The sequence below is a fragment of the Ips typographus genome, linkage group LG11 (genome assembly GCF_016097725.1).
Source record: "Ips typographus isolate SLU linkage group LG11, UJ_Ityp_2.0, whole genome shotgun sequence".
Lineage (NCBI taxonomy): Eukaryota > Metazoa > Arthropoda > Insecta > Coleoptera > Curculionidae > Ips > Ips typographus.
The window spans coordinates 2905746-2918810 of NC_138432.1; the positions used below are offsets into that span (position 1 = coordinate 2905746).

The 13065-nt window shown below is 40.5% G+C and overlaps 1 pseudogene; it reads left to right on the forward strand.

The window, feature by feature from the left end:
• Window positions 1-5024: 5024 nt before the first annotated feature.
• Window positions 5025-6040, forward strand: LOC145736127 (large subunit ribosomal RNA; annotated as a pseudogene).
• Window positions 6041-13065: the final 7025 nt, after the last annotated feature.

Below are 13065 nucleotides of genomic sequence, written 5' to 3' on the forward strand. Positions count from 1 at the left end.
CAGAAAGTTATCTAAACTGGAAGAAGTAAACAACATATCAATAGCAGAACTTCAAGGTTTATTGGAAAGAAAATTAAGGGTAGAAGGGAAGAGAGATGAAGCAGAACTCGTTCGAGAAGTGCTTTCAATGGGAGCACATAAATTTAAAGAACAGTTTAATGAAGATAGTATTAAGCAATTTTCTCGAGATGGCGCTTTGGCTTTAATAACCGATGCGAATTTATCAAGGTATCAATATAATAGTATAAGAGAACAATGCTTATTAAGAAATGCCGATTTATTTCCCAGTTATAATCAAATTTTTCGAGCCAAATCTGATTGTTATCCTTTATTTATGAAAATTACTGAAAGGGGCGCTTCTATTACACTTCAACATCTTTTAGACCACACTATTAAACGACTGTTGTTAACAACTGACGTACAAAATACAGTCCTAGGAATGAGCTCACAAGATCTTATGTTATACAGCAAATGGGGTTGCGATGGATCTTCGGGACATAGTGCATATAAACAAAATTTTAATAATCCAAATATATCAGACGAGTCAGTATTTATGGCATCTTTAGTTCCCCTTCAGCTAGTTACTTCGGAAAATATAATCATTTGGAAAAATCCGCATCCCTCATCGTCTAACTACTGCAGACCGATATTTTTTGAATTTTTAAAGGAAACACCCGAAAATGTAATAGACATCGTTAATAATTATCAAAAACAGATTGAAAACTTGAAAGAGACAATTGTATCATCATTAAATTGCCAAGTTGTATTTGCAGTGCATCACAACTTATCTTTCACGATGATAGATGGAAAGATATGTCAAGTTTTAACAGAAACCTCATCTTCAGCATGTGTCCGATATGTAAGGCAAAACCATCCGAAATGAACGACTTGGAAAAACTTCGAAATAAAAATGTAAATACCGATGCATATAAATATGGCCTTTCATCTTTACATGCTTTAATCCGGTTTATGGAATGTATCTTACATATATCATATCGTTTAGATTTTAAAAAGTGGAGTGCTAGATCCAGTGTTCAAAAAGACCTTTTAAAAAACAAGAAAAAACGTGTTCAAATGGAACTTAAACAAAGACTTGGTATAAATGTTGACGTGCCGAGACAAGGAAGTGGAAACTCAAACGATGGCAATACTGCTAGAAGATTTTTTAGAGATACTCAAATAGTTGCAGAAGTAACAGGAGTTGATGAAGAGCTCATTATCAGGTTCTCTACTGTATTTCAAGTTTTGATAAGCGGAAGAGCAATAAATGAAGAAGCCTTTGATAACTATGCTCAAAATACAGCAAACATTTTTGTATCGAAGTATCGATGGTTTTACATGCCTTCTTCAATCCATAAAATACTTTTACATGGGTGTGGTATAATACAATCTGCTTGTCTTCCGATTGGACAACTCAGCGAGGAAGCAGCGGAAGCAAGAAATAAAGATTTCAAAATGTTTCGTCAATTTGGTTCAAGAAAATGCTCGCGAGTTGCCACTAATGAGGATATTCTACATTCTCTGCTAGTATCATCCGATCCGTACTTGACTAGTCTGAGAAATCGATGGAAAAAACATGTCAGTTTTGAAATGAGCGAGGAAGCCACAAAACTTCTAATTTCATAAGTATGTAAATAAAATCATTTGTTTTCGAATTTTAAGTTAAGTTAAACTCAAATTTGAGGAAATTAAATTATAATTTTTTATTATATTATCAAAACTTGTGTGTTTGCAAATTGTAAAGTTAAAGTAGTTTTTCATAAAACTTCTTGGTAACTTAGGAAAATATTTTTAAAAAATTAAAAAAGAAAATAATAACTTGAATTTTTAGGTTATATTGGGTTTTTGTAAAATTCATTCTTCTCCGTGGAATTTTATAGTGAATTACTAAAATTGTGCATAATTTTTCTCTTTACAAACAGATAAAACAATATTTTCAACACAAATTTTAGGGATCTGTACAAATTTTCACTTATTAAAAGTAGTGTTTTATATTATGACCGCAGGCGTCCATAAGACCGTACCACTGTGCGGCGCCCCGTCAACGAGCAAGTCACCAACAGGAGCAGCAGCAACAACCAGCAGCAGCACCACAAGCCAATAACGGAATGCCACCACCCCGCGATCGTGACAATAACAATATTGGCGACGATGCAATCGAACAACTGATGCTAAACATCTGTATGGACGACGACGGGATTGTGCGAACACCACCACCACCACCACCTGTGGTACAAGCCATTCCACCAGCCACAGAAGATGTCGTCGCCAATATTGTACCCGGAGGAGCAGCTGCAACAACAGCGAACTCAAATCCCGGTACGCCTTGCATTCGCTATGACTGTCAACAAGTCGCAAGGACAAACTTTTAAGCGAGTAGGGATTGCGCTCACCAGTCCCTGCTTTGCTCACGGCCAGTTGTATGTCGCCATGTCGCGAGTCGGCGATCCTGCACAGGTTCGAATTTTCGTGGGGCCACATCCGATGCAAGGTCGTTTCACATTTCCTACCACCGTGCTCACAACGCGGAATGTGGTACACCGCGAAGAGTTTACGGTAAGACCGGATCCGCCTGTAGTCGTATATAATATACGCAAACGGGCCCATCAAAACGTCAATGCTGTAGTCGTTGGTCCCGATGGTGGCAATGTGGTTGATGGTGATGGCGGTAATGATGGTGGACCACCACGATTATTGTCGCTGCCACAATTATTGTTGCCCCCATTGGACACGGCGGTATTACGTGTTGATGGAACCAGGCGGATTGGAGATCGACCATCGACCATTTACGATCGAGACGCTCTGTTGATGCCACCACCAATCGCCTTACCACCTAGAGCGCGCCCACGAAAAAAACGACACAACGAACCAAAAACCTACTTGGCACCACCATCACAATCATCATAGGCCGGCACGCATAAATCATCGTCGAAGATTCGAATTTTGTCAGACGTGCAGATTCGGCCGCCAAGAGGTTCGCCACAACCTGGGCTACTGCTACGATCATTGCCCTCTGCTATACCACGACATCCACCATCATCAGCAGAGGAGCAATGGGTCGAAAAAGAGCCGAAACCGACTGTGACGCCAGAACAAATCGAGGACAGTGACGGAGAAGTGAGCGAGGCGCACCTGGTGCAAATGAGCAATTTTTCAACCCCATTTGTCCAGATCTCACCGATGTGGAGTTGAAAATGCGCAAATCCGTCGCTGATATGCCTGGCACCTCGGATACGATTAGCGACCAACTGACAGAGGATCAGAGGGATAAAACGAGACAAATAGCGGAAATCGAGGCGAGAATTCGTCAGCGCAAAGCGATGGAAGCTATTACCGGATTTGGACAGCCCCCTTCAAAGAAGGGAAAAAAATAAAAAAAAATTAATATAAATATTTTAAATTGATACAAAAGTGTAGACGAATTTGGTCTTGCTAGGCAATTTTAAATGTTTTATATTTACCAAAAAAATTTAAAAAAATGTAAAATCAATTTAAAATGTTTACAGATTGGTGTGGTCAATCTGAAATTTGGTACGTTTTTTAGATGATCTCGCACGTACAGTCTGTAGGTGTTTAAAATTGACCCAAAAAAAAAATTGTTAGTTTTAGGTGCGCATAGTTTTTAAGTTCCCCTCTGGTCCCTGTTGTAGATATAGGAGATAATAGAATAGGAAAAAAAAAATAAAATCCAAAAAAATTTAAAAACAAAAAACCAAAAAATACACAAACGACACAAGTGTTTAAAGTGGTACTAAAACACTTGAATCTGGACATTTAAGTGTAATCACTTTAAATACTAACACACACACACAAAACACACATTTTGACATAAAGTGTTTGAAGTTTAACTAACGTACCCAACTTTTTTTTAGTATTTCATTCATTCAATTTTTACAACTTTAAATGCTTTATGTTGTGACAAATACTTTAGTGTAATTCAAGTACTGTACGAGTATGACAATTACACTGGGGTAACAACAAATAGATAAGTTTTAGGTGAAATATTTATTTACCTGTTTCTAATCTAAAAGGTACCCTTCCATGGAGCTGTGTGACCTTGACGTGGGTGGAAGGGCTTAGTAGATTAATGTGTTGTTTGCATATTTTTTGCATGCAACAACATTGATCGAAGCCAAGGACAGCTCAAAGTGTTTTTCTTACATTTTTAAAAGTACTATTGACATTTTTTGTTAATGTCAGCTCAACTTTATGATGACGGCTACGACGACGACGACGATGAACAAAGGTTCTTTTCAGAACCATCACATGATTAATTACAGAAATTCGTTTGTCCTTAATTTTCTCATCACGTTTCAGGTATAAAAAGTATATATAAAATATTCCTCAAATTTTAATTTAATTGACTCTCAGTAACACTAAAATTTAGTTTTTCTCCCCAAAAAACTTTTGAAAATAAAAAAAACTGTAACCTGTAACCCTTTCTTTTAGGCAAGGACAGGTCAAAGTGAAATTTTTTGTTAGTTTCAGCTCAACTTTATACTGCTGATGACGACGACGACGACGTTGAACAAAGGTTCTTTTCAGAACCATCACATGATTAATTACAGAAATTCGTATTCGTATATATTTTTTGGCGACGTTTATATGCACAAATTGCTTTCAATGCAATTCCATAAACAAAATTAATAAATATAAAGTATTCCTTAATTTACTACATTTACGAGAAAGGTGTTGCAATGCAATTTCTTATTCTTAATTCATAAATTTATTTTTTTTCTCTGTCAAATGTTATTCATCAATTAATAATAACACAATATTCATTTTTTGGTTATGAAACCGGTCCGGTGGGGGATTCCTATGTTGTTTTGTTTCAACAATTCAAAATATTAAATGTTTGCGATCTAACCAATAATTTCTTTTAGTATTTGACAGATTCAGATTTAGTTTTTATTGATTTTAAAAGTTGAAATTAACCATCTTTCAAGGTCATTAGTTATGAATATGTTTATGGAATTTTGTATAAACCAATATAATGCATTACGGACTTTAAACTTTAAGGTTACAACAAGAAAATGCGCTTATGATTATGAATTAAGTTCATCACATGATTAATTACCGAAATTCGTTTGTAGTCAATCCATCACATTTCGTTTCAGATATAGTATGTTATTTCCCAGTGGTTGGCATCACCAACTCACACTCAGAGTGCCAAGTGGGCCATTTTTGGTAAGCAGAACTGGCGCTGTGGGATGAACCAAACGTCGAGTTAAAGCGCCTAAATCGACGCTTATGGGATACCATGAAAGACGTTGGTAACTTAAGACAGCAGGACGGTGGCCATGGAAGTCGGAATCCGCCAAGGAGTGTGTAACAACTCACCTGCCGAAGTTACTAGCCCTGAAAATGGATGGCGCTGAAGCGTCGTGCTTATACTCGACCGTCAGCGGCATGTGCGATCGTCATCGACGATCATGAAGCCCTGACGAGTAGGAGGGTCGCGGCGGTGTGCGCAGAAGGGCTGGCCGCCAGGCCGTCTGGAGCCGCCGTCGGTGCAGATCTTGGTGGTAGTAGCAAATACTCCAGCGAGGCCCTGGAGGACTGACGTGGAGAAGGGTTTCGTGTGAACAGCCGTTGCACACGAGTCAGTCGATCCTAAGCCCTAGGCGAAAGCCGATGGTGATGCGGTGTAGTCGTTTTACGAAGAGTCTGTGTGCTTATCGCATATATGGTACGTGCTCACACCCATCGGGCGAAAGGGAATCCGGTTCCTATTCCGGAACCTGGCAGCGGAACCGTCAAAAAGTCGGGCCCTCGCAAGAGAGTTCGTCGGGGTAACCCAAAAGGACCCGGAGACGCTGTCGGGAGATCCGGGAAGAGTTTTCTTTTCTGCATGAGCTTTCGAGTTCCATGGAATCCTCTAGCAGGGAGATATGGTTTGGAACGCGAAGAGCACCGCAGTTGCCGCGGTGTCCGGATCTTCCCCTCGGACCTTGAAAATCCGGGAGAGGGCCACGTGGAGGCGTCGCGCCAGTTCGTACCCATATCCGCAGCAGGTCTCCAAGGCGAAGAGCCTCTAGTCGATAGAATAATGTAGGTAAGGGAAGTCGGCAAATTGGATCCGTAACTTCGGGATAAGGATTGGCTCTGAGGATCGGGGCGTGTCGGGCTTGGCGAGGAAGCAGGAACTGGTTAACGAGCCGGGCCTGGGCGAGGTGACGGTTTCGGCCTGATCCCAGCTCGGTCCCGTGCCTTGGCCTCCTGCGGAACCGCTTTGCTGCGAGGCCCGATGAATTTCGGTTCGTCCGTGTCCTCTTCGGCCGCTATGTAACGATCAGCTCAGAACTGGCACGGACCGGGGGAATCCGACTGTCTAATTAAAACAAAGCATTGCGATGGTCTTAACGTGATGTGATTTCTGTCCAGTGCTCTGAATGTCAAAGTGAAGAAATTCAATCAAGCGCGTAAACGGCGGGAGTAACTATGACGCCCTTCTAAAGTTTCCTTTAGGGCTGAGATAGCTAAGAAGATTAAAGCGATTCGTGCGACGCAATTAGTGGCTAAAGGGGCAAGTGCTACAAGCACAATTAACATACGAACCAACAAAGTCCCCTATACCTCCACGGAAACTTTAGGCGGCCCACCTCCACGTGGTAAAGGGCGGGCAACGACCTACGGCAATTAGTCATGGGCTTGTTCACCACGCTATAAGTCCGTGGGCGGCTAAGGACCTATTGGCCACGTGAATTGCGGCCACCCACTGAAGCGAGAGTGGGAACGCTTTGGCATAACATCAAGCCAGTCCAGGGTAGTCTGTGTCCTGCGACTCTGCGGTGAAAAACACTATGGCGAGTAAAACCGCTAAAACGACCCAGTCTAAGACTGTGGATTTATCAGGGAGCGGTAAAACCAAAAATTCTTTGAGCCCAAGAGCAAATACTGGGACTCTTTCCGCTCCCACAACTTCAGCTCCACCGTGCTGTGAACGGTGTGGGCATACTTGCCAGACCAAGTCGGGTTTGGCCAAACACATTAAGAACTGCGTTGCAAATTCCGAAAAGATCTGTAGGTTTTGCAAACGCGAATTCAAATCATTTCAGTCGATGAGACTCCACCAGCGCAGTGCGCATGCAAAATAATATATGCTGGGAGAAGAAGCCAAGCTCCAGCAGAGCGAGGCTACAAGATTTATGGCCATAGTTGAAGTGGAAGCCAGTTTTCCACCCAAAAAGTTGTCTATAGCTACCATCATAACAAAAACTGGCCTAACCAAAGAACAGGTTAGGAGAAGAAGAGAGCGGCCTGAATATAAGGAGTACCTGGCTTTAGCCAGGGAGAGGCAAAAGGCTAAAACCGTTACAGGCCGTCTTGTCCCAAACAAACAGACTAATACTCCTGACTCTCTTCCAGCTATTGCGCTTCCAACAACTGCTGCGTCCATTTCAATATCATCGGACGAGTCCTCCCAGGACATCGCTCTAAGCGAAAACTCAGGCTCCAGCTACGAGTCGAGCAACGACTACCCAAACGTTTCGCCTATAGCCGGTCCCTCAAAAATCTCTAGTCAAGAGGGCCCAGCAACTATAGATCCCACGAATGAGTCTTTTTCGACCAACCCGCAAGCGACGGTTACTTACATCCTAGAATGTATGGGATCTTCTTCTGATGAGAGCGGCAGCGACTTCCATCCTGCTGATGCTGAGGTGCGAGAACCTATTAAATCGCCCCAGATGAACAACACGCTCTCTCAAAATTGTACATCAAATAAAAGGCGACGTACACCTGATTCTTCTCCGGAAGTCATGGAATCTCCAGCTACAAGACCTCGACTAGATACAAATACACCTAAGCCGAAACATCATGGCACTGCAAACAGAGTCAAGGTCATCTCTAACATCACGATACAAAGTGCTTCTGATCCAAGCCTTCGGGCCACTGCTGCCGTCCGGAAGAAATTAAAACCTGGCTTCAGGATTTTCTCCTGGAGCAAGCAGCTCTCGGCCCCGAGAATCCGCACAAGGATCTGACTCTGTTAGCGAAAGCGGCATTGACGGAACCAATCCATGTCCTGAAACCGATTTTAGAGGATTGGATTGCTAAAAACTTTAAAACCGTCAAAAAGAGCACAAATGGTGTACAATCTAGTGGCACAAACAACAAGGTGCAACCAAGTCAGACGCAGAGGGGGAACAGAAACTACGCCCAGACCTTCACGGGCCGTGGGCGACGCGCACAGAACTTTAAAAAGGCGCAGGATCTGTTTAACACCAATCGTACCTCTCTGGCAACAACAATTCTGGCTGGTAAAAGTCTGGACACTCCAAAGGAGCTGCCCGAAATGCAGCGCGTCGAGGAATTTTATGGCAGCATTTTGGAAAGCCCCTCCTTCGAGGACACAGAGGCAATCAAGGACCGCAAGGTTTCTGATGGTGATACAGAGTATCCGATAACGATCAGGGAAGTCGATGACAGCAAAAACGGCTGGACCAAAACTTCTGCACCGGGTCCAGACGGAATTACCGTTGAATCGGTTAAAATGTTCGATTCAAATAAGCTGGCGGTGGTTCTGAATGTCATCTATTATCGGAACTGCCTCCCTGAGACTTGGAAATGCTCCCGAACCATTCTCATTCATAAGGACGGCGATAGAACAAATCCTACAAACTATCGACCGATAACTATGTCATCATCCTTACTACGGTTGTTTCACCGCCTACTTGCCAAACGGATAAAAAGTGTCATCAAACCCTCTATCCATCAAAGAGGTTTCATTGAATTAGATGGCACAATGGCAAACGCCATGATCACTCAATACTATATCCGAACCCGAACTGAGACACGGAAACCTTTCAACGTTCTCAGTTTGGATATACAGAAGGCGTTTGACTCCGTTAACCAGGGAGCAATTTATCGAGCCATGAAACGGATGGGACTCTCTGAGCATCTGGTGGAGTATATACGGGGTTCGCTCCAGGGCTCAATAACTTCGATTAAACTGGGGAACAGTCTCAGCCGGGATATCCGGATCCAGCGTGGGGTAAAACAGTTCCTGCTCCAAGAAGCACACGCCGCGCCTAAACACTAACGGGCGCGGCAGTCAAGACGGATCCGCACCCAGCAAATGACTGGTAGACAAACTACTGGACGCCTCTCACTGGGCCACCATCTTCGACCGCTCCCGACGGTCGCTAGTGACAATCGCCAAGCTGAGTTTTTGCTGGAAACTCGCTAGGCCCTGACGATCTGGAGGGAGGAGCCAACCGCCAGCCCCGCCCACTTCGAGAGACGTTTTCGTCCAATCACCAAGCGCCATGTTTGTCTATTTACATATACAGGGTGTCCCACGACGAAAGACCTCGATTGATATTGGAAAAAGTATAAATAGGAGAGTTTTGAAAATTTGGTAGGATACTGATGTGGGCATGCCCAATCCAACTAAAATATTTTCAAGATGGTTGCACTTCCGCTTATACCGGAAGTCGATCACAACTTTCTTATTTTAAATAGAACACCCTATATATATTACATATTTGGATTCCTCACAAAATTCTGACCAACTTTTGTATAGAATGCCCTATGCCTATCTCTAGCCGTTTTCGAAATATTTGATGTTTTTCCATAAAAGTGACAGTTGCAACGCTCTACATATTTTTGTACTATGTTAAAACCGTATTTCATTTTGCAATGAAACTTTGGGTTATTGTAAATAAAGGATCGTTTTATTAAACTGAGGGTGCGTAACGACTCATTTGTATACAGGGTCGTCAAAAAAAAATCATAAACTTGCCACTAAAAAAAATGAAAAATCTCAAGTTTTTTAAATGGAAACCCCCATTTTTTATGACGGAATCATTTTGAGCATTAAAAATTACTATAAGTTTCAATTTACTTGCCTATACCTAAATCCAACCCATTTCGTTTTATTTGAGAATAAACATTTTTTTATTAGGCTGCATGCTCGGCTGCATGGTTGGAATTAGCTGGTACTCTAGTTGGCCATGCTTTTGACACACGGTGATATTGGAGACCTGCAGGGCATGTTAATAACACTAGTTTTGAGTGTTTTGACAACTGCAAATATGCCGTCGCGGTTACGTTATTCAAACCAAGATTACTTAAATTTGTTTATTATTTACGGAGAATGTGATAAAGTTGTGAGTAGAACATTTGAGGTATTTGCCGCTCGTTATCCAGAAAAACCAAAGCCATCACGAAAAGCTGTCAAGCAAATAATTGAAAATTTTAAGAATACGGGATCTGTGAAGATAAAAGCTATTAAAACAAAACCAATCCTTAATAATACCAATGTAGAAATTGCAATTTTGGGCTATTTTGTTGCAAATCCAACTTTGTCAATAAGACAAGTTTCCGTAGAATCAGGCATATCCAAAAGCTCAATTCAGAGGATCCTGAAGAAACATAAATTTCACCCTTTTTCATTTAAATTAGTGCAACACTTAAAAGAGGTTGACTTTCCGAAGAGAGTTGTTTTAGTGAGTTTTTGCTGACTAGTCACTATGGAGATGAATTGTTTTTGAATAATATTATTTGGAGCGACGAGGCCAAATTCACTAAAAATGGAATGTTCAATAGACATAATTCACACTACTGGTGTGACATAAATCCACACGTAATTAGAGAGAGAAATTTTCAAGAAATCTGGAGTTTTAATGTTTATTGTGCTGTGAGGAATGACCAAATTGTTATGATACGTTTTTATGAAGAAAATTTAAACGGTATATCGACGATGTTAAACGACAAATTGTGAAGTTCTGAAACTTAATTTAATGCTATGTTTTTATTGTAGGTGATCGATATCTAGCTATAATTCAAGATTTAGAAAGGGAATACTTGGATAATTTACCTCTAGCCGACAGAAGACGGGTAATTTATCAGCATGATGGCGCACCTCCTCATAATGGTCATATTGTCAATAATTTTCTACAAGCTACGTCTGACGACCGGTGGATTGCTAACAACGGACCGTTTCAATGGCCACCCCGCTCGCCAGACATGTCAGTTTTAGATTATTTTGTATGGGGGGCAATTAAAGATGAAGTTTACAATCTTCCTTTAACAACAAAGGAAAATTGTATTCAAAGAGTGAGAAACGCGTTTCGTGGTTTAAGCCCAAACGCAATAAGAGCAGCAACCCATGAGCAGCTGATCCTAAGGTGCGCAAAGTGTCACGAAGCTGAAGGTCGAAATTTCGAACATTTGTTAAATTAATTATTAATATAAGTACAAAAATATGTTGAGCAATGCAGCTATAACTTTTTTGGAAAAAACATCAAATATTTCGAAAACGGCTAGAGATAGGAATAGGGCATTGTACACAAAAGTTGGTTAGAAATTGCAATTTCTACATTTGTATTATTAAGAATTGGTTTTGTTTTAATAGCTTTTATCTTCACATATCCCGTATTCTTAAAATTTTCAATTATTTGCTTGACAGCTTTTGGTGATGGATTTGGTTTTTCTAGATAACGAGCGGCAAATACCTCACATGTTCTACTCACAACTTTATCACATTTTCCGTAAATAATAAACAGATTTAAGCAATCTTGGTTTGAATAACGTAACCGCGACGACATATTTGCAGTTGTCAAAACACTCAAAACTAGTGTTATTAACATGCCCTGCAGGTCTCCAATATCACCGTGTGTCAAAAGCATGGCCAACTAGAGTACCAGCTAATTCCAACCATGCAGCCGAGCATGCAGCCTAATAAAAAAATGTTTATTCTCAAATAAAACGAAATGGGTTGGATTTAGGTATAGGCAAGTAAATTGAAACTTATAGTAATTTTTAATGCTCAAAATGATTCCGTCATAAAAAATGGGGGTTTCCATTTAAAAAACTTGAGATTTTTCATTTTTTTTAGTGGCAAGTTTATGATTTTTTTTGACGACCCTGTATACAAATGAGTCGTTACGCACCCTCAGTTTAATAAAACGATCCTTTATTTACAATAACCCAAAGTTTCATTGCAAAATGAAATACGGTTTTAACATAGTACAAAAATATGTTGAGCGTTGCAACTGTCACTTTTTTGGAAAAAACATCAAATATTTCGAAAACGGCTAGAGATAGGCATAGGGCATTCTATACAAAAGTTGGTCAGAATTTTTGTGAGGAATCCAAATATGTAATAATATATAGGGTGTTCTATTTAAAATAAGAAAGTTGTGATCGACTTCCGGTATAAGCGGAAGTGCAACCATCTTGAAAATATTTTAGTTGGATTCAGTATCCTACCAAATTTTCAAAACTCTCCTATTTATACTTTTTCCAATATCAATCGATGTCTTTCGTCGTGGGACACCCTGTATATAGAGGTACCTCATTTTAAGTTAGAGGATTTCAGAAGTGTAAGGCAGTTGCTTCAACCCGGTTATTTTATGACTAAAATTGATTTGAAAGATGCTTATTTTATGATTCAAGTTCATAAGAGCTCTAGAAAATATTTGCGTTTTTTGTATGGGGGTGAAGTTTTTGAATTTACTTGCTTGCCAATGGACTCTGCACAGCTCCGTTTGTATTCACTAAGATGTTGAAGCCAGTCACTTCTCAGTTGCGATTGTCTGGTATTATTTGTGTTATTTGCCTAGACGATCTGTTAATTATGGCAAAGATAAAAGTTTGTGTTTACAACATACAAAGAGGGCCTTAGATTTGTTTAGTTCCTTAGGATTTGTTATCAATTGCAATAAAAGTGTGCTACACCCAACTATTAGTTGCCAATTTTTAGGGTTTCTGTTTAATTCAGGTGGCATGACAATGTCATTGCCAGAGAAAAAAGTAATTGCATTGTGTGGTGCATGTTCAGATTTTCTAAAACGTGATAGCTGTTCTATTAGAAGTTTTGCTCAGTTAGTAGGGCGTTTAACAGCGCATGTCCAGCGTTTAAATATGGTTGGGCTCATAGAAAATTGTTTGAGCGAGCTAAATTAAAGGCTCTGTTGAAAACAGGTAACATGAGTTTGTTTGGTTTTATAAAAGTAGAATTAAACTGGTGGTTGACAAACTTGCCTAATAGTTCAGTTTCCTTGTTACCAAGAAATTTCTAATCGAAGTTTTTTCGGATGCTTCCACGTTGGTTGGGAG